Source organism: Macaca fascicularis, chromosome 2 (assembly GCF_037993035.2).
Source record: "Macaca fascicularis isolate 582-1 chromosome 2, T2T-MFA8v1.1".
Lineage (NCBI taxonomy): Eukaryota > Metazoa > Chordata > Mammalia > Primates > Cercopithecidae > Macaca > Macaca fascicularis.
In genome coordinates this window covers 9,405,351-9,428,082 of record NC_088376.1, presented here as the reverse complement: position 1 = coordinate 9,428,082, position 22,732 = coordinate 9,405,351, and the positions used below count along the sequence as shown (strand labels likewise).

At 38.2% G+C, this 22,732-nt stretch overlaps 1 long non-coding RNA gene across 4 annotated transcripts in view; it reads left to right on the top strand.

The window, feature by feature from the left end:
- LOC135969594 (uncharacterized) overlaps positions 1-22,732 on the top strand; it is a 38,953-nt gene that overhangs the window by 1,445 nt on the left and 14,776 nt on the right. For all 4 annotated transcript variants that reach the window (XR_012430583.1, XR_010584871.2, XR_010584870.2 and 1 more), the window contains exon 3: positions 21,129-21,260. This is a non-coding gene — a long non-coding RNA (uncharacterized lncRNA). The remainder of the gene's footprint in view (positions 1-21,128; positions 21,261-22,732) is intronic.

Sequence of the window (22,732 nt, the reverse complement as noted above, 5' to 3'; positions counted from 1 at the left end):
AGGCATCATATTTTCACAACATACTATTTGGAACTCTGAGCAAATGCCATGGTTTTCTAGCATCAAAACAACTTTATTCCAAAGTTTCTTTTGGAAATTTGAAGGCCATGCACTCTGCCAGGCCTCACATTCCAGCTCTCCTTGGCAGCCATGCCAAAGGGTCATTACAGCTCCTCTGTCACATACCTGCATCTGTGTCCTGCTTTGATTTCTCTTCTGTTTCCCTCCTGCGTCCTCCACCTTCCAACTCTTTGCACATAACCCTTGAAGTTCGCCTGTTCATGCCAGTGAACCCTCATATTTTTAGTCTCTTTATAGAGTTCCTTCCCTATCTTCTGCCCTAATTGAAACCTGCTCTCCCCTACTTGTTGGAAGTCCTCTTAATGGACTGCTAATACATGTGAAGTCTTACCCTAAATCTGAGGCTATGTGACTTTTTCTTATATCCCATATTACTGTCCCAAAATATTATTCTTCCTGCAATTCAACATTTCTCTTGAAGAAAAAAAAAAAAATAAGGTGTTTGGCGAAACTATCCAAGTCCTCCACATTTCACACTCACCCCTCACTGTCAACCATGGACCTCTGTCAACCATGGACCTCCTAATTTCTCTCCACAGTCATTGAATATTTAAAAACACAATTTGCAATTCTCCTTTCCTTAAGCCCTACCATCGTTCTGGATGGTCAATATTTAGGACCATTCAATTCCTTGACTTTCAGAAACTTCAGGATCTCATTTTCTAACCACAAGCCTTGATCATTGCATATCTCACCCCCTTCATCTGTTCTCTGATATCTTTTAGAGCCCTTGGGCTGTCTGCACCAAACTTCTTCAATGTAACATTTTTGTTTGTTCATTTTCTTTTCAAATTAATAATAAAAATAATAGCAAATACTTCTTGAGTACTCAGCACTTGCTGTGCTGCATGATCAGATTTTTATATACATCCTTTTAGTTGCTATATATAACCCTATGAGTTAGGTACTGCTAATATTTTATTATTATTATTTTTGCAGATGAGAATACTAAGAAATAGAGGTATCTAAAAGTCTTATTTAAATCAAGCAGCTACTAATAAGCACCTGAGTTGGGATACGAGCTCAAATATTCTGGCTCTAGAGGGGATATTACTACCGTGTCTCTCCTCTCTCTCTTAAAAGTCTTTGGGTTGGGGGTTTTAACCTCGGTCATCCTTTTCATTCCACACACTCTTTCCAAATGTCCTGCCCATGCGCTCCTATGTTTAGTTACAGAATTGAATACAGTTCAATTCTGTAATTTTAGTGTTATTGTAGAAAACACTCCCCTTGGCCTCTCTTTGGCCTCAGTTTCCTCATCTGTGAAATGAGAGTAATCATAGCACCTACCTCCTAGGGCTGTACGTAGTAAGCACATGTATATAAAAAGCTGATTTTTTATCTACCTCCAGAGCCAGCTTCTTAATCACTATCTACATTTCCACTCGAATGGCCCACAGGCATCTCACACACAACATGTACCAAGCTGCATTCACCATGCCTCACATGTTCCAATATAGGTGGCTTTTCCCTCCTATCCATCCACTTTCCCTATGAATAGTTTTTTTCTTCTTTCTTAGCCCTACGTGGTACCTGTCTCTAAGTTGTGTTCTGTCAGTTCTAGTATGTACATTGACTCTATTGCCTAAATTCAGGCCCTCATCCCTTCACATCTGAATACCTGCCATGATTTCCTACCTGGACTCCCTGCTCCTACTTTTTATAGCTTTGAGAGATAATTAATTTTTTTTTTTTTAAAAAAGGAATCAGACAATGTTCATTCCATTTGCTTTAAATTCTTCCATGGCTCCCCAAAACTGTTAGGATAAAGTTCAAATTTCTTTATTAATTTTTAAAAAACTTTATCTTGCTTTTGTGCTTCATCGTATTAATATTTCTTGCCATTTTTCCTAACACTTATTTTGCCCAATCATGGGGAGCTTCTGGTAGATCCTCAAACGCCAGGGTCTCCCAAAGTTCACTGCACTTGTAAATGCTGATTTTTCTGTTCATCTCTCCTTGCTCTGGCTAACTTCCTCTTAAGCTTGTCTCAGTTCAGGTGTCATCTTTTGTAGAAATATATTTTTTCTGATGCCTGTGGTTTATTTTGGTGCTTCCTCTGTAATTCCAGAGCACCTGGTACACGTTTCTGCCAATCAGTTAACTCTCCACATCATGGTTCTCAACTTTACTTTGCCTCCAAATACCTAAAGCCAGGGTGGCAAACAGCAGCCCAGTGACCAAAGTCATCCTGCCACTTGTTTTTGTAAATAAAGTTTTATTGGAACACAAGCATGTCCATTCAGTGTTCTCTGTGGCTGATTTTGGATAAAAAGAGCAAAGTTTAACTGTTGTCGACAGAGTCACTGTTGTGACAGAGTCGAGGGCACCAAATATTTATTTGGGTAAAAAAATATTTTACCCAAAGCTAAAATATTTACTATTTGACCTTTTGCAGAAAATGTTTGCAGTCCCCTTTTATCAATTACTGCATATCACTATTACAAAATTCTTAGCCAGAGATGCCAGGCCCTGAGGGAGAAAGTGGATCAAGATCTTGCAGAGGAGGAGTGTCAAGTGAAAAGGAGAGTTGGATGATTCAGATACATATGCTAGGGGATCATGTTCCTTCCCTGCACCACTGACAGTCATTCCATGTGTCCTTATGAAGCATTTCTTACATATCATGAGACAGAGACTATGTGTTTTTTAATCTTTTGGCTTATGTGCCCAACATGGTGACAGGCTATTGGAAGTAAAAACAAGCCAAGAAACAACCCCCCAAAGCCGAGCTCACACAGGAAGAATTTTTTGAAGGATACTGGGATATAATCAGGGGGTCTAAGAAAGAGGTGAACACCCAGTTCTTGATAAGACACAGCAGTGATGCGGAGTAATGATTGTTATCAGGATCCAGCCTCTGTCTCATTTTTCTGCTGTTTCTCATCATGTCAGCTTCATTCTTCCCTTTCACCATGGACTTCCTCCAGCTGGCAAAAATCATGGCCCATCACAGTTCCTGAGTTTTTCATTTTATAGTTTTTAGGCATTGATGAGCCTTTCTCCTGACTTTCTGTTAGTCCCATATTCCAAAATACTACGTCAGTTTACCATTGATGTGGTCAAGGAAGAGGGGTTGGGTGAGAAAATAGAAATGTTAGTGATACTTATGGATAGACTAAAGATAGAGGATGAGCCAAGAAGGAAAGAGGTACTGTTCCCAGAATAAGGGAGAGCTACATAGACAAGGCAGTAGGTGCCCCCCACAGTAGCACTTAGGAGGTGCTTAAATGATACATGTTGACTCAATAAATGAATGAAGAAATTAACCTCTTTGAGCCTCTCTTTCTGTGAGATGAGAATAGCACCTACCTCACAGGCTTGTCCTGACGATAATGCACTAACTACAGTGCTTGACAGGTAGTAGATATTCAGTAAATGCCATCTGAATATCCTAGCACTCATCTGGGTTGGAATTGCAAAGGGAAATTAAGGGAGAATTTATTATAGCAGATTATATTTTAAAATTTGATCAGCATGATTATCCAATAACATTTTAATCAAACTCGATGTCATCTTCTCTTCAAATCATTCTTAAGTCAACATAAATATTAGCCCAGGACTCTCACTTGGCTCAGTCTGAGTTGATACATCCCCTAAGGGAAACTGTAGGGCATCAGAACAAAGCCCCAGTTTGCACCTATAAGAGACTATATTTATTTATTCAGAAGATGAGCAGAAACTGGAGATTAAGAAGCCCTGGCCTACTAGATTAATATCTGCTGTTTCATGAGTTAAGCTCTAGCTTCTTAACCAGTTAACCAGACTGGCTCACACAACATATACCCACCTGAACTATTAATTCGTGCATTTTCTTGGGTGTGCCTCCTTCCTTTGGACACTCTTGCTCTTTGTCCCATATTTAAAATGCCTTCCTCTGCCCTGTTGCCTTCACCTGCATAACTCCTCAACCTTCAGTGTCTACTCTGGCTCTGTAACTTTACTGACCTATCCACATCACTTTGAAAAACCATAATTCAAGTTTTTCCAAGACCTGATAGAGAACACTTTGGCACAAGCCAGGTACCTGGGTACTTCTACCCTAATTCCCTAACCAAACTCTTTCTTCTAAATTCATACTGAGAAATGCTAAGGATTTCCAATAAAATTTCTCCTCATGACTCAGTGGTTTGTAGAAACCATTTATAGTTTACAAAGCTCTCTACAACTCTCCGGATGTTGGTGTTATTAAGGACATCCCACTCCTGATCAGAATTTCTAATTGATCAATAATTTAGGGAGATGAAACTTGACTTTTACTGAGAATAGTGTCCTAAATCTTTCTGTTAAGGAGGCTTTTTTCAATGATGTATCTCAGTGCTAGAAGAAACTTTAAAGCTTACTCATTATGTTGGTCCTGAAAAGCACCTGAGTCTTCTCTATATGGCCCTCAGAAGGAATGTAATCTGTACTGAAATTTATGACTTCTTATTGACTTCCAGAGGAATATCCATTTCTTCACCCTGCCATATTAGACATCTCCCACTATTAGTTCTTTTTCACGCATTGAGGCACACTTTGCCCCCCTGCTAACTTACCACAATGAGCCTCTCTGATATCTGCTAGAAAGAGTCTAAGTTCCTTTTCTACATGAGTTTGAGTGGGTATGTGGTGGGTATGTGGAGTCAAGAGAGCATCTCCCTCATCTTCCCTTTTCTATCCCCAGCAACCTTAGGAACTTCAACTGCTGATTTTGAGTCTACTTTGCTTTTTCTCAGGACATATTTTGGTCTACCAGTTTTACTTTTAAATTCTTAAATTTAGCAAGCTGATTTTCTCTTTGAAGCCTACGGAATAGAGGATGTCAAAAATGTCCTTCTGACATAATAATTACTAAGTACATAGAGATTAGAAGCTTACTTTGGATATAGAGACTTTCTAAATTGGAAACATTTTTTTGGAGACAGGATATTTAGCCTAAGTAAAACCTAGTGTGTCCACTGGGGCATGTTGGAGTTGGGGAGGGAAAGAATCAGGAAAAGTAGCTAATGCATGCTGGGGTTAATACCTAGGCGATGGGTTTATAGGTGCAGCAAACCACCACGGCACATGTTTACCTGTGTAACAAACCTGCACATCCTGCACATGTACCCAGAAACCGAAAATTGAACAACAACAACAACAACAACACTGAAAAACAAAGATACCGTGCTACCAGAAACAAAACAAAACAAGACAAAAAACTAGTGTGTCAATATTCACAATTGTTTTGGTCTATTCTTAAAAGCAGTATGAGATCATCATGATGATCACACGAATGAAAAACAGCAACAGTCATCCTGGCCTTCTAGTACCTTGAAGATGTCAAATTTTTTCACTTCAAGGCCTTTGAATGTGCTTTCCCCCTTCCTCCACCCTGGGAGTACTGTCTGCAACCCCATCCCTCCAAATTTTGGTCTGCCAACTTTTCATACTTCACATCTCTGAAAAGCTTTTTCTTAATTTTCTTGCTGCCCCCAACCCCAGTCCTAATCTAAATTGGGTCACCCATCAAAATTTTGTAACCCACCCTTAAATTTTTCTCATGGCAAATACAGTATTTTAATGGTGTATTTAGTGATATGGTTATTTAGTGCCTGTCTTTTCTGTTAGACTATTAATTTCGGGAAGCAATTCTGTCTGCTTTGTTCACTGTGGAATCCCTAGTGCCTGGCAGAGAGGCTGGTTTGTGTTGGTTGTTCACATAATGTTTCCTGGATGATTGGATGAATGAATAAATGGCTATTACATTTGTCATGAATGTAATAAATGATTATCACATACTGTTTTTCTTCTTCTTTGCTTATATTTGTATATGACCTTGTGTTTTTCAAAGAATTTTCATGTTTCTGTAGTTTTAGGTAGATAAGACTAATTATTATTGTCCCAATTTCCATCTGATGTACTCAGGCCCAGAGAAATGAAAAGACTAACACAAATTCACATACCTGGTGATGTGTGACGCTGCAGTCAGAGCTGAGACTACATGTTTACTCTTAGACTAGTGCTCTTTCCATTAGTAATTTAAAAAATAAAATTAGAGTCTCTTAAAAGATAATTTAAGTACACGTAATGTGATTTCTTTTTAATCTTGGAAAAAATAGCATTTGTTTTTTTTCTGGAAGGTTCTGGTTAAAATACAATACCCTGACTTTTTAAACAGAATTTTACTTTTTAAAGCTGTTTTAGGTTCACAGCAAAATTGAGCTGAAGGTACAGAGATTTCCCATTTACCTCCTACAATCCCCTGACTTTTATGACTTGTTTTCTTTAAGTGAACTATTATAGAGGGGAATGTGAAGGGGAGATCTCATTTAATCCCATTTTTGGGGGTACCTTCAGGACCTCAGGCAGCCTCTATGGATACATATCTTGCTTAAAGGCAGAAAACAATTTGTTTGCATCTGAACACATTTATATATTTTCTTGTGAGAGAAATGAATCAAAATTAAAATATTAGTTTTTGTCAAAAGAGTGGCTTAAAGTAAAAATTCTTTCTAAAATACTTTTTGCTTCATACATGTGTCACGCAAATTGTCTTTTTTCCTATTTATTTATCTCATTTTACTAGCTATCAAACCTTTACAATAACATATAGACAAAAAAGCAATGCAGCATTATTCCCTTACAGAAATTTCACCCCTTAGCCTTTTTGTTTTCCTATTGAATCATTTCAATCTTTTTATATTATTTCAAATTGTGTCTGTTGTTCATTCACCTGCATTCAGAAAATCACAAGATGCTGTTACAGTCACATTAGCACAAGCCTACTTTGAATGAAAAAAAAAATGTGTATATCCCTGTAAGTTTTTTACTACATTGATACATAATTTTAAAAGCATGATTTACCTTGTAGCCTATCTCTCTGATTTGTCTCTCAGGGTATAGAATTCTTAAATATGCTATCATTTATTTTTATCTTTCTATGGAATCATCCAGGCTTTGATTCATTATGGAAGAGAAATTTCTTATAATGTAGTATTTTTTTCTCACTTCCTTGAAAAAAAAGTTGCATAGAATCATCAGGTCGTACAGTAACAAGAGATTTTATAGGCCATTTAAACCAACTCTCTTTGAATTCCCTGTGCATATGCCATCCAAGGTCATCTGTTTGCTACTTGGATACTTTGTATAATGGGGAGGTTACCACTTCACTTGAACTATTTGCCATCAGGGATAAACCAGGTTGCTTGCCTGTCCAATTATGTATGGTTCCTTCAGCCCACCAACAAATATGGGGCTTTATTTATATCTGAACAGTATGACCAAGCTTCCTTGAATCCTGGACATCTGGAGAGTGTGCCCTGCAATTGGAGCCAATCTGCGATTGTTTGGACTGTCTGGAAGCAAGGCAGGCTGACTTCATTTGGAGCTGGAAGCAGGGGCAAGCTGACAGCAACTTATAGAACATGGAGATTCCTGGCTAGCTGCTTGCTAGAAAGAAAATCTTTTAAGTGAACTTAGGTTTCCAGATGTCCCACTAAAAAGTACATAATTGCCATGATGGAGGATGAAAAAAGGAAAATGTGTAGTATGTGAATTAATTACTCTTTTTCCCTGATTATTTTTTACTTAACATTTGGCAGCACGGTTTCCATAAATTTTATTTTTTAGAATGTGGTGGGGTTTTTTTTTGCATCAGAACAACTGTACAGAATGCTGATAGACCCACAACTTTTCTTAGTAAGATTTTTATGTGCATTCTTTTTCACTTAGTTCACACATTATTCCATATACTAAAAATTCTTTCTGTTTCTGCTTTCTGAAGAATAGCATAATTTTATAACATAAAATAATTTCAACAATATCAACTCAATAACCAACATTTATAGTACCTTATGAAATAGGATAGTTTGCTCAAGTATTTCTATCTTTCTGTAAAAGAGAGTGCAGTAAAGGCAGCGCCTTTAAAAACTTTTAATCAGGTGAGGTGGAGCTGCATTTGAAGACACCAATCTGTTTTCCCCAGCAGTGTTTCCATCTTGCTTTGCTCTCCCTGTACCCCTGTAGATAACTCTGTGCTTGATCGCCTGAGGGGAAGCAGGAAAAGGGCTGAACTCAGAAATAGCCTGCTTGTCTTTCTGACATTTGTCACGAAGAAGCCTAAGCCCTTAGGGGAACTTAGAGAGTTTTGCAGAGAAGGTAAAAGTTGGTATTTGAGGGTATAGACAAAGTATTTTGGTCAGAAACAAGCAGAGGAGAGAGCAGAGTATTCCTCTGGGCCGTGTGGGAGACAGAACAGAGAGAGAGGGAAGGAGAAGAGGTGGAAGGGATGAATGAAACGGATCAATGAAAGATTTCTGTGGTCCGGAGGAAGGATTCTGCCTCTGCTTTACAGCAGTGCTGATGGAACATCAGCAAGATACTAAAGAGGAAATGACTGTCTAGTGCATGTAGTGCAGTGTTAATTGATAAACAGTAGCCTTGTAAGAGTGACATGGAAACAATGGGAGTCACCTGGAGTTACCAGATGTAATGGCTCATATGTCCTGGGACAATGGATGCAGCAACGTGTGTGAATCTGAGTACTTACCCCTGGCAAACTCTGCTCCTTCCTTGCTACTGCATAGTTAATGGTATAAATTTTGGAGAAGCAGAGATAAAAGATAATTCTCAGGGAGAACTGAAGATAAGTTCATCCACCAGTCCAGCAGAGTAGAAACTCAGGAAAAAATATTACAATGAATTTTAGAAAATGAATGTATAATACATTTCAGTGTGTTTACTGAGAGGCACATTTGCTTACAATCAAGAACTATTTTTCTTTTTTTCCCCACTTAAAAAAATTAAGATAAAATTTACATACATTCCCTTTCAGTACACAATTCTATGAGTTTCTGCAAACATCCAGTCTTGTAACAACTACCACAATCAACATGTAGAACATTTCTCTCCCCTAAATTCTCCAGTGCTCCTTGGTAGTTAACCCCCTCTCCTGGCAGCAATTGATTTGTTTTTGCCCTTTTTGCAAGAATGTCAGAAATTGAATCATAAAGTATTAAGCCCTTTGAATCTTATTTTTCTTTGAATAATGCATTTGTAATTCATTCATGTTGCATGTATCAGCAGTTTGCTCCTTTTTGTTCCTGAGTAGTATTTAACTGTATGTATGTACCACGGTTGTTTCCAGCTTTTGGTGGTTGCAAATAAAGCTGCTATAAATATTAGCATATAGGGTTTTGTGTGAATACAGGTTTTCATGTAACTTGGGTAGAAACTACAAGTGGGATTGTTGCATTGTGTAGTATATGTTTAACTTGGTAAGATTATGCCAGATAGATTTCCAAGGGGGCTATAAGTTTGCATTCTCATCAACAATGTATGAAGAGTTCTAGTTACTCCACTTTTTATTGCCAGTTAAATTTGTTATGTTAAGTGTATAACAGTATCTCATTGTGGCTTTAATTTTCATGGCTTATTTGCCATTTTTACATTTATGATATGTTATCTGTTCAAATGTTTTGTCCACTTTTAAATTGCTTTGTAAATGTTGGGTTTTTAGACTTCTTTTTCTATTCTGGTTACAAGTCCATATCAGACATATCATTTGGGAAAACTTTCTCCCAGTGTGCTTTGTATTATCTTTGTATTATCTTCTTAACGGTATCTTTTGAAGAGCAAAAGTTTTTATATTTGCTTAGGTAAAATATGTAAAAAAAATTTTGGCTTAGACTTTTGATGTCCTAGCTAAGAACTCTTTGCTTATTCCACAGTTACAAAGTTTTTTGGTAATTTTTTTATTCTGCTTTTTCTTCTGAAAGTTTTCTAGTTTTTACACAGAAGTTGGATAATTCTAGGTTTGTGATCCATTTCAGTTAAGTTTTTATAAGGTACAAAGTCTGTATCTAGGTATTTTGTTTTGCTTTGTTCAAATGGGCATTCATTGTTACAGAAATATTTGTTGAAAAGACTACCCATTCTATATTGAATTGCTTTTGTACCTTTATTGAAACTTGGTTTCCCGTGTGTGGATCTGCTTTTGGAGTCTCCACTGTGTTTATATATATTATATAATATTATATAATAGATTTATAAAACCTTTCTCTAATACCAACTGATTTGACTATTATGTCTTTAAGTAAGCCTGGAAATTAAGTAGTGTGAGTCTTCCAACTTTGTTTTTGCTTTCAAAAATGTTCAACTATTCTTTTTTGTTTGCCTTTCCTTGGAAATTTTAGAATCAGCTTGGCAATTTCAATAAAAAATACTACTGGAATTGCATTGAATCTGCAGGTTAATTTGGGGGAAATTAATATATTAATAATACTTAGTCATCTGATCCATGAACATACTATATATTTCCTTTTATTTAGGTCTTCTTTGATTTCTTTTATCGGTATTTTGTAGTTCTTAGTATAAAGGTCTTAGAGATATTTTGTAAGATTTGTACATAACTATTTCAGGCTTTTTATTGCTATCGTAAATAATGCTTTTAAAATTTTAATTTTCAAGTGTTCATTGCTAGTATAGGTGGTCCCCTACTTATAACAATCCAACTTACAATTTTTCAACTTAATGATGGGTTTATCAGGATTTAGCCTCATCATAAATTGAGGAGCTTCTTATTTATGATAAGGTTATAGTTTCCACTGAATGTGCATTGCTTTCACACCATCATAATGTAAAAAAATCTTGTCTAATAATTGTTAGCCAGGGACCATCTGCTATGTTGCCAGCATTAAATGAATTTTCAAGTTATGATTTTTTTTTTTTACTTAAAATAGACATTTCAGAATGTAACTTCATCATAAGTTGAGAAACATTTGTATACAGTAATATGATTGCCCATGTATCCTCTATCTTTGCTAGAATCACTTATTAGTCCTAGTAGCTTTCTAAAGTATGTTTTTGAGATTTTCTCTTTTGGCAATCATGTTACCTATGAATCAAGACTATTTTATTTCTCCTTTTCCCATCTGTATTCTTTTTTTTGCTTGCCTCGTTGCACTGGCTTGGACTTTCAGTATATTGTTGAATAGAAATAGTGTGAACATCTTTGCCTTGATTCTGGTCTTGGCAAAAAGCGTTCAGTTTTTCATCATTTGATATTATCATAACTCTTCTGATGGTGCCCTTTATATGGTTGTGGAAATATTCTTTTATTCCTAGTTTTCTGGGAGTTTTTGATCATAAATGAATGTCAGGTTGTATCAAAGGCTTTCTCTGTGTCTATCGAGATGATCATTTGTTCTTTTCCTTGGTATTCTGTTGATCTGATGAATTACACTAACTGATATTTGAATATTGAACCTGCTTAGCATTTTTGAGACCAACTCTGCCTGGTCATGATGTGCTATACTTTTTATATGCTATTGGATTTTATTTGCTAGTACTTTGTAAAAATTTTTGCGTCTATGTTTATGAGAGATATTCGTCTATAATGTTCTTTCTTGTCATGGTTTTGGCATGGAGGTAATGCTAGCTTCATAAAATTCATTGAAAAGTGTTCCCGTCTATATTATTGGAGAATTTGTGTAGAATTGATATTATTTCTTGGTCAAGAATTGTTTTATGATGAAAAGAAAAGCCAAATATTTAATCATATTAAGATTTTTACTTTACTATTCAGTCAGCTGAAATACCAGAACCCGTTAATACATGAGGGAGCTTCTGTGAAGATAATTTTACTGCGGGGTGTTTTGAGGATTAGTGAATGCAGCTCCAGTGTCTCTAGCTCTGGAGCAATCTCTGTTGATGTTAGATGGAAAGAAACCAACATGTTGGGCACAGATGTTGCGCCAGGCACCTAGATGTTGTTTGTGTGTTTGTTTTGAGATGGAGTCTCCCTTTTGTCACCCAGGCTGGAGTGCAGTGATGCGATCTCAGCTCACTGGAACCTCTGCTTCTGGGTTCAAGCCATTCTCCTGCCTCAGCCTCCCAAGTAGCTGGGATTAACAGGCACACGTCACTATGCCTGGCTAATTTTTGTATGTTTAGTAGAGACAGGGTTTCACCATGTTGCCCAGGCTGGTCTCGAATTCCTGACCTCAGGTTATCTGCCCTCCTCGGTCTCCCAAAGTGCTGGGATTATAGGGTATTATTGGCTTTATTTCATGAATGACATATAGGGTGAGAGTCCACCCCCTATGCCCCCAAATTCCTCCCAAATAAGAATTTGCCCAGCCACAGGGAAGAAGAGGACTAGCGATGCTAATGCTAGATGCAGGCTTGGCCTATGTCATTGAGATGGAGCCCAGTATCCCATTTCTACATTGCCTAATATTTGATTCCTGTCACTTGGTCCAGAAACATGGGTAATAGAAATGCTATATAAAGTAGTGGTATTTAAGGGTTAAATAGATTGATAAAACTGGCTTAGTCAGTTATAGCCCTGAGGGATGGCAAGACTCAGAAAAGCTCAACTGCAACAGGACTGTAAGCTATAGCTGTGGCTGTAAGAAGACAGAAAGAACTCTACTCCTACTGTATCTATTTTAGAATATAAAGTAGGAATTTCTGTTTTTACAGAAGTAAAGGGAAGAGGGCACTTATCCTTGTTTTATTTCACCCCCTGTTGAGGAGACTTGATCACAGGACACACAAGTACTCTGACAGGTAGCTGCTTGTGGTTGTATTGTGCGGTTTTGCTTAAGGCAGAGTGTATGTGTTCAATTCAGGGAGTGGAGCACAAAAACTGAGAAGGAAGAAGAAGGCATTTTCTATGTAGTAAAACAGCATTTTAAATTTTTGTCGATTCTGGGAATTATTTCTCAAATGGATCAGAATTTGAGAGAAGAGAAGAGTGTTATTTATTGCCTTCCGCTATAAACATATTGGCGCATGGACTGGGAACCTTAAGAAATAGTCCCAAGTGCTAATGTTTGCAGGCTGAAATCTAGGAGAAGTTGAGCCTTCCACAGTAGCTAGGGCAATAGGTATACGCTTTGATAATTTTGTAGGCCAAGCTCTCTTGGGTATTTGACCTTAGTGATTGGGAAGGGTTTACGTTTTGCTTTTGTAACTGGATTTTCACTGGTTCAAAGAAGGCATAGATTTGTCTTGTGGAGTTGTGCTTTATTATGCAGACTTTTAAAGTATTAGTGATTGTCTAATGGCTCTCTTACACAATGTCTCCTGCCAGGATTATAGGCCTGGGCTTTAAACTACAAAAGCTAAGACCGTGTTCCACATTACAGTGAATGAGACATGGTCTCTAAATTGTATTAGGTATTAGCAGTTAGCATAAGGTCCACCTGCCAAAATTCTGTTACTCTTTATCTTGTTTGGAATTGCATTCAGTGTGGAGGAGGTCAAGGAGAGAAATACGAAGGTCTAAACCTTACCATCTCTCTTTTTCTCTGTGAGACTTCTTGGGCGGGTTACCTCTTTTAATCTACTAATAATTTAAAAAAATTCCTTTTACAAATGTTTATTAGGGAAATGCAAATCAAAACCACAATGAGATACCACACCACACCCAATAGAATGGCTACTATGAAAAAAAAAAAAAACAGAACATAACCACTGTTGGCAAGGATGTGGAGAAACTGGAACCGTTGCATGCTGTTGGTGGAAATGTAAAATGGTATAGCCAGTATGGGCAACAGTATGGTGGTTTCTCAAAAAATTCAAAATAGTATTACCATATGATCTAGCAATTCTACTTCTAGATATATGCTCCAAAGTATTGAAAGCAAGGTCTCGAAGATATATATATCTTCTATATATATATATATTTTTGTTTGTTTGTTTGTTTGTTTGTTTTTTAGATGGAGTCTCACTCTGTCGCCCAGGCTGGAGTGCAGTGGCATGATCTTGGTTCACTGCAACCTCTGCCTCTTGGGTTCAAACAATTCTCTGCCTCGGCCTCCTGAATAGCTGGGATTGCAGGTGCCCACCACCATGCCCGACTAATTTTTTTGTATTTTTAGTAGAGACTGGGTTTCACCATCTTGGCCAGTTTGGTATTGAACTCCTGACATCGTGATCCACCTGCCTCGGCCTCCCAAAGTGCTGGGATTACAGACATGAGCCACCATGCCCAGCTCGAAGAGATATTTTTATACCCATGTTCATAGCAGCGTTATTCACAATAGCCAAAAGGTAGAAGCAATCTAGTGTTCACTGACAGATAAACAATATGTAGTATGCATGTACAACAGAATAGTATTCAGCCTTAAAAAGGAAAGAAATTCTGACATTTGCTATGACTTGCATGAACATTGGTGACATGCTAAGTGAAATAAGCCAGTCACAAAAAGACAAATACTATATGATTCTACTTACATGAGGTACATGAGGTAGTCATATTCATAGAGGTAGAAAGTAGAATGGTGGTGGACAGGGCCTCAGGAAAGGGATGAATGAGGAGTTGTTTAATGGGTGTAGAGTTTTAGTTTTCAAGATAAAAAGAGTTTTGGAGACTGGTTGTAGAACAATGTGAATGTACTTAACAGTACTGAAGTGTACACTTAAAAGTGGTAAAGATGGTACATTTTATGTTACGTATATGTTACCACAACTAAAATACAAATAATAAAAAATACTAAAAAAATATTTCTCAAAGAGAAGTTAGACTTGGCTATATACCCTCTACTTTTCATACCAGTTTGCCTGTCCTCCAAAATCTTTGCTTTAAGGAAGACTCTTTCTCCAGTTTAAGCAGTCTTACTTCTTTTACCTGAGGCAAACTGTCATGCAAATACTTTATTGGGACATATAATCTCAGGGCAGGCAGAGTGAGGAAACAGAGGGCAATGAGGAAAAGAGGGTGAAGAGGAAAAGAAGGTAAGCGTATATAAGGTGGCACGTTACTGAGTTGGCCATGTGTTCATAACAAATCATGAGTGGTTGCTCAACCATGTGGGACATAATTGGAAGGACGTGGGAAGACAGATTTCTTTGCCAGCACCTTTCCACCACCTGTTACTCAGTAGTTAAAATTCTTATTGTAGGGAGTTTATTCCCTCACACTTCCAGTTTATATCACCTAGTCCCTCAAAAGAGACAGTCCCTGGGGAAGCTGGACTCCATGCCCTGTGGTTTAGCACTTCAACCGAATATAAAAGTGATAGAGGAAACCAGCACTTTTGTGGGTTCAAGTAGTGACATGGTTTGGCTGTGTCCTCACCAAATCTCATCTTGAGTTGTAATCATCACAATCCTGTGTCATGAGAGGGACCCCATGGGAGATAATTGAATCATGGGAGTGCTGTTCTTGTGATAATGAGTGAGTCTCACAAGATCTGATGATTTTTTGAGCATCTGGCATTTACCCTGCTTGTACTCACTCCATCCTGCCAGCAAATAAGGTGCTTGCTTCTCCTTTGCCTTCTGCCATGTTTGTAGGTTTCCTGAGGCCTCCCCAGCCAAGGAACTGTGAGTCAATTAAACCTTTTTATATATTACCCAGTCTCAGGTATTTCTTCATAGCAGTGTGAGAACGGACTATTACAGTAAATTGGTACTGGCTAGTGGGGTGCTACTCTAAAGATACCCAAAAATGTGGAAGTGACTTTGGAACTGGGTAACAGGCAGAGATTGGAACAGTTTGGAGGGCTCAGAAGAAGACAGAGGATGTGGGAAAGTTTGGGACTTCTTAGAGACTTGGAGAGCTCAGAAGACAGGGAGATGTGGGAAAGCTTCGAACTTCCTAGAGACTTGTTGAATGGTTTAGACCAACATGCTGATAGTGATGTGGACAATGAAGTCCAGGCTGAGGTGACCTCTGATGGAGATGAGGAACTTGTTGGGAACTGGATTACAGGTCACTTTTGCTATGCAAAGAGACTGGCCGCATTCTGCCCCTGCCCTAGAGATCTGTGGAACATTGAACTTGAGAGAGATGATTTAGGGAATTTGGCAGAAGAAATTTCTAAGCACCAGAGCATTCAATAGGAAGCAGAGCATAAAAGTTTGGAAATTTTGCAGCCTGACAATGTGATGGAAAAGAAAACTCCATTTTCTGGGGAGAATTTCAAGCCACCTGCAGAAAGTTGTATAAGTATCAAGGAGTCAAATGTCCATCACCAAGACAATGGGGGAAAATGTCTTCAGGGCTTGTCAGAGACCTTCACAGCAGCCCCACCCATCACAGTCCTGGAGGCCTAAGAAGGAAAACTGGTTGTTTAGCCTGGGCCCAGGGTCCCCCTGCAGCCTTGAAACACGGTGCTCTGTGTCCCAGCTGCTTCAGCTCCAACTGTGGCTAAAAGGGGCCAACATACAGCTCAGAACATTGCTTCAGAGAGTCCCCAAGCCCCAAGCCCCAAGCCTTGGCAGCTTCCATGTGGTGTTGGTCCTTTGGGTACACAGAAGTCAAGAACTGAGGTTTGGGAACCTCTGTCTAGATTTCAGAGGATGTACAGAAATGCCTGGATGTCCAGGCAGAAGTCTGCACAGAGGCAAGGTCCTCATGGAGAACTTCTGCTACAGCAGTGTGGAAGGAAAATGTGGGGTCAGAGCCCCCACACAGAGTTCTCACTGGGGCACTGCCTAGTGGAGCTGTGAGAAGAGGGCCACCGTCCCACAAACACCAGAATGGGAGGTCCATATACAGCTTGCACTGTGTGCCTGGAAAAGCCACAGGCGCTCAATGGCAGCCCATGAAAGCAGCTGTTAAGGGGGTTGTACTTTGCAAAGCCACAGGGCAGAGCTGCCCAAGGCCATGTTGTGGGAGACCACCTTTTGCATCAGTGTGACCTGGATGTGAGTCATGAAGTCAAAACAGATCATTTGGGAACTTTAAGGTTTAATGACTGCCCTGTGGGATTTCAGACTTGCATGGAGCCTCTACCCCCCTTGTTTTGGCCAATTTCTCCCATGTAGAATGGGTGTATATACCCAATGCCTGTACCCCCATTGTATCTAGGAAGTAACTAACCTACTTTTCATTTTACAGGCTCATAGGTAGAAGGGATTTACCTTGTCTCAGAAGAGACTTTGACTTGGTCTTTTGGATTAATGCTGGAATGACCTAAGACTTTGGGGGACTGTTGGAGGGGCATGATTGTGTTCTGAAATGTGAGGACATGAGATTTGGCAGGGGTCAGGGGCAAATTGATATGGTTTGGCTCTGTGTCCCCACCCAAATCTCACCTTGGATTGTAATAATCTCCACATGTCATGGGAGGTACTCAGTGGGAGGTAATTAAATCACAGAGCAGTTACCCCTATGCTGTTCTTGTGATAGTAAATGAGTTCTAATGAGATCTGATGGTTTATAAGGAGAGATTCCCCCTTTGCTCAGCACTTCTCTCTCCTGCCGCCATGTGAAGAAGGACATGTTTGCTTCCCCTTCTGCCTTGATTGGAAGTTTCCTGAGGCCTCCCCAGCCATGCTGAACTATGAGTCAATTAAACCTCTTTCCTTTATAAATTACCCAGTCTTGGTTATGTCTTTAATAGCAGTGTGAGAACAGACTAATACACACAGGTTCTGATAATGGAGTCTGTCCACTGGAGTGCCTCTGGCTCCAGTCACGGCAGACACATTGGAGGCCATGCTAGCAGGTAAGGAGGTTTTGGGGATGGCAGTGGCATCTAGAGCACTCCAAGAGCAAGTTGTCAAGTGTTTGGAAGACAAGTGGTAACCTATTAGACCTGAGGAGGGCGTTATTAACTGTGCCCCAAACTAAAACATACTAAACAGACAAACTCCAAATATCAACATCTGTCAGCGGCAGTGGCAATGACCACTATGCTAGGAATGCATTTTAAAATTAGGGTGGGGAGGCTGTGTTGTTTGCAATCCAGTGCTCAACTGGATCAGAATAGAGTTGGGAATTTTTAGAGCTGTAATATGCTGGATGAAAGAAAACAAGTGACATGATGACTGGAACTGCCACCACTGAGTTTTCTAAACTTTAAGAAAAGGCAAGAAAATTGCTTTTAGAAGAAGAGAAGTTGAGAATATGCCCAAGTGAATCCTCCCCACCTGCAATTATGGTAAATGTCTTTGTTTCAATTAATCTAATGATAATATATTTCATTCTCACTAAGTTCCAAGATGTAGATTCTGGACAAAGAGGCTGGCATACTGGAAAGTAAAAAAGATGCAAATCTTTGGGTCAGTGGTTCATTGAAGAATACTGACATTAAGAAAATGCTTATACTGTGTGTTAAGTGCTATGAGAAAGGTATGTGATACAGTGTATTTTGAATTCACATAAAAGGAACATCCAACCAGACTTTGAAGGCCAGGAAAGTTGTCCAGAGAAAAGTAATGTCTAGGATTAATCCTAAAAGATGAGTGAGGGTTAGTTGACTAAATAAGGCTGAACAGCCAAACTATTAAGAGGGCTCAGGAAATTTTGTCTAAATTATAGCTGAAAGGCAAACCTGGTAAACCTCGATATGGGTCAATAAGTTTGGTGTTTTGAAAATCTTCTAAATTCTCCTCATGGTCACACACCCCATCTGAGACCTGGTCTTGTTAGTATCTCTGCAGTTTCAGAGGAATGTGCAGGAAGTGGGAAAATTTAGATAAATAATGAATCATTTTATTCAATTAAAATTAAGGACATGTGTGGGAAAGCTAAAGGTAAATTATTAGATGACACAGAACTACATTAAACAAAAATCTTTTGTCTCAGAATGTGGTAGGTGACAGATACAGATCTATAAATTTTTATTTTCTTAGAGGATAAAACCAAAACAATTATAGAAAGAGTTTAATTATGAAAGGATTTTGTCAATTAGGTAGATAAATCTGAGAGTTTGTTGATTTTAGAGCCTGAAAAATCTCTTTAAGTAGGGTAAATAATCTAATTTAGGTAACAGTCCTTGTGGCAGAGACAAGGCCCTGTTTTACCACATCATTTCCTCTTCCTGGATACTCCAGAAGACAAGATTTCTCAGCCTCCTTGAGGTTAGGTTAGGACTGAGTTTTATGTGATGGAATTTTGGCCAATGGAATGTGAGTAAGAAGACATGTGTAAACTACTTCTAAGCTTGAGCTCTAAAAAACTTCTCACATATTCTGTACCCCTCCTTCTCTTTTTATGTTGAATTTGGAAGACAAGATTGTCTATTATGTAGCTAAAAAGCAGAAGCAACTTGAATCTTTGACTCATAGCCTAGAAGAACCACTGAATAGAACCAATCTATATCAGACTGTAATTGAACAAGAAGTAAATGCTTGTTGTGCTAAGCTACTGGTATTTCTGGAATTATTTGTTCTTGAAGCAGAGCCTGATCTGTCCTGACAAATGCACTCTTCCTTCTAGAGGTCTTCCCATGCCCTCTTTTGGACTTGATGGGGGTCATTTGGGACAATAAGGTCTGATAAGTCCTTGGACTTAGGAAGTGAGAGAGCAGGAGTCAAGAAAAGCTTTTGTGTTTTTTGGTTTGTGTAGAAAATATGATGGATTGAGATAATATTTTTCAAGATAGGTCCAATGAAGAAGAGCAGATTCAAGGAGTAAAGGTATGATTTTAAATTGGACATGTTATGTTGAAAAGATATTTGGGCTTATATCATGCAGGATCTTATAAATGCCTTTGAGAGAAAGCAGTGTTTTTATATGTCTAATTTTCTTTAGTATCTAATATTTATATACAATTTATATTTGTTGATGGGTTGGTTCCCTTAGCTGTGTGTGTGTTTGTGTGTGTGTGTGTGTGTATGCACATATGCCTAGAATTGCTTTAAGTTGTCTATACACTCACATGAAGTACAAGTTGCTTGTTTAAATCACAATAGTATATTTATATTCCTTCTTTCCCTCACTTTCTCTCTGACATCTTTTCTGAATGTTTTTAGTCAGCATGTTCTTACTCTTTTAAAAGATATTTCTCATTAGGTAGATTGTAAAAGCCAACACCAATGTTAAATCCAAGTTTGTTACACAAGCAGTTTGGAAGGTCAGAATGATCTCCACAAGATGCATACCAGAAGCTAACTCAATTTTTGATTTTCCCAAATGACTTTTCTTGTGAAATCTGGTTTTCACATCTCCCTATGCTTTTCCCCAATGGCCTGCTTTTCAATTTCAAAATATAACCGGGACAAGTATTTTCGAAAAGTTATTGGTTTTAATTTATCTTTGAAATCTCTTGGATTGTTCCTGGGCATTTTTTTCCTAGAAGAGTGTTTTGCATAGCATGGGTATTAAAGGAGTCTTTGTTGACTGGTTTAAAGATCTTAGTTAATTTGAACTAGAAGGAAACTTACAGATCATCTAGTCCAACCCTGTCCTTTTATCGTTGTGAAACAAAAGCCCAGAGAATTGAAATGTCTTGGCCAAGTTCACAAGGTTAGGTTTAGACCTGCTGCTATTACCAATGATGCTGCTCCTTTATTTATGTGCAAAAGTTGTCAGTTTCACAAAGCCATCATTTATCTCATTTGTTCCTACTGTAACTATGTGAGATAAGAAACACAGAGATTATCAATCCTTTTGGTTTCTTAACAAATGAAAAAATTGAGGCCCAGAGGAACTAAGTCAAATAGTTAGATTGTCTTACTCATTTATACACAAGTATTGATTGAGCTCTTCTGTGCCAGGCGCTATTCTAGTTTTGTCCTAAAAGCAGGCAAATGCTTTGTACTCCTTGTATCAGGGAGAATGAGAGAGAAAACGCTCTAATAAATAATAGCTGAAATGAGTGAGCTTGCCTTCTGACTTCAGTCCAGTGGTGTTTTTCTCTACATCTCTGCTAATTAATTAAAACAAATAATATTTCTGGTGGATTGATTAATTCTTCTTTACTGAAGAGAAATAGCCCTTTTAAAGAATTTATCCTGTAAAGAATGCAAAGCATTTTAGATGCAGCAATAAAAAGAGGGCTTTAGAGAGTTATATAATTTTATGTGCTCAGGAGAATATGGAGAAACATCAGTACATGTTCCCTTTCTCTCCAGCTTTGAGATTTATGATTGGTCTGTTACAATAATAATAACTGAATATTGGCGCAAGAAATATATTTGATTCAGTGAGTAACATTTCACAGCCTTAACTTGTGAAATGTAGAAAAGTTCTTGCAGGAAGCTCCGGCAGAATATGTAACATACAAGAAGGTATTCAGGGAACAGAAAAATAAAATCAAAGGAACCTGCTACCCAATCTGTTTCATTAAATATGAAAATTAAAATGCCTTAACAAAATGCTTTCTCTTCCTCTCTCCTCCCAGCAAACAAAAGCTTTGGTAGGCAGCCTGAAATTGCTCATCAAGGAAAAAGACCAGACTCAGATTTTAAATGGCTTCTTCTGAATGAAGCAATTAATGCTAAAAGGAACATGTTGTCTCCTCAGCATTTATAAGGTAAAACATTCATTGTTCTTGCTGGCACTCTATCAAGTTTCTCCTTGGACTAAGCGAGTCGAGAAATGCTTTGCTGCATGCGCTCTTGACCTCTGGTAATCAGGAGGATTTGGCTGATAAACCTGACAGGAACGTTTCTCCCTGGGACTGGAAATGTGCCCGGGAAATGTGCTCTTGAGTCTCTCTCACTCAGACCTGGCCAGCCAGCCGTGGCGGGCCCATCAAGGCTGGCATCTCACCTATTTGCCAATTAGAGATGGTACTGCTCTATGATTATGTAGGATTTGAAATGCATTAGAGTAATGCAACAGAGTATTGTCTTTACTTCATTGTATTTGTACTGATTATTCAGCTTTTTCAGGTAATATTTTAAGAATATTACCTTCTTAAAGTTACTTATTATTCATTGACTCACTAATTCACATGTTTATTCAGAGCACATTAATTAATGAGCTCCAGTGTGCCAGAGACGGCTTTGGGAAGGCTCTGGAGTCGGTACACAGAATAATACATGGTGCTTGTCTTTGAGGGGCCTCAGTCTAGTGGAGGAAGCAGGCAGAGAAATTCCTCGTGACAATAAAACATAGTGGCTTAGAAAAGAAGCATATGTAAAGTGCAAGGGGAGCTCAGAAGGGACGACAAAGGCTCCCTTCTGTATGATGATTTAAACCAATGGCTTTCAAACTGCACTGTGACAACCCTGGGAGATGGGGAAGGTGAAAGACACAGATTAACAAGAGAGTTTAGATTATTCTTCTGCCAGATCTCCTCAGGAGAAGGGCATTCTCTTCTGTTTCACGTATACATATTATGACATTTTTTTGAGAACAAAGTATGTATATATACACACACACGTTTATGTATATTAACATAGATTTTCTTCATTAACTCATTTAATACTCTAATAATCTCGGCAGCAGGAGGCAATGTTCTCTCCATTTTATGTACGAGGAAACTATCTTACATGAACATTTGTTATTTCATGGTCAGTGCTAAAAATAGCAATCTTTATTTTTTCCTCCATAAAACCAACCTACTGAAATATTTTCACATTGAATTTGGGAAGGTCTGCTACTGGCATGGAGCAAGATAAGAAATTGTTCAATGGGTAAGTGATGGCAGAGTCTAGACCTATCTTTGTATACAATAACCCATGTTAAATAAATCCTAACTTTTAATTTATTAGCTGGAAAGCTAAATCAACTTTTGACCAAAGTAATATTAGATCTTGCAATGAGATCCTAAGTGATTTACTTGAATCTCTTCTACCTTCCATTCAGTAGGTAATCTTGTAGGTCTCTGTCCACTCTGAATGTTTGCTTTTACTTCTTGTTTTCCAATATTGGATGATTTATTTAATTAATTTCTAGGCAACTACATAAAAAAAGTCTGCTTATACTCAGACAAAAAGTTTTCTTACTGTTTTTGATGTTAACTTTAAGATAATAATGTAGCATTGGAAGGAAACCCTG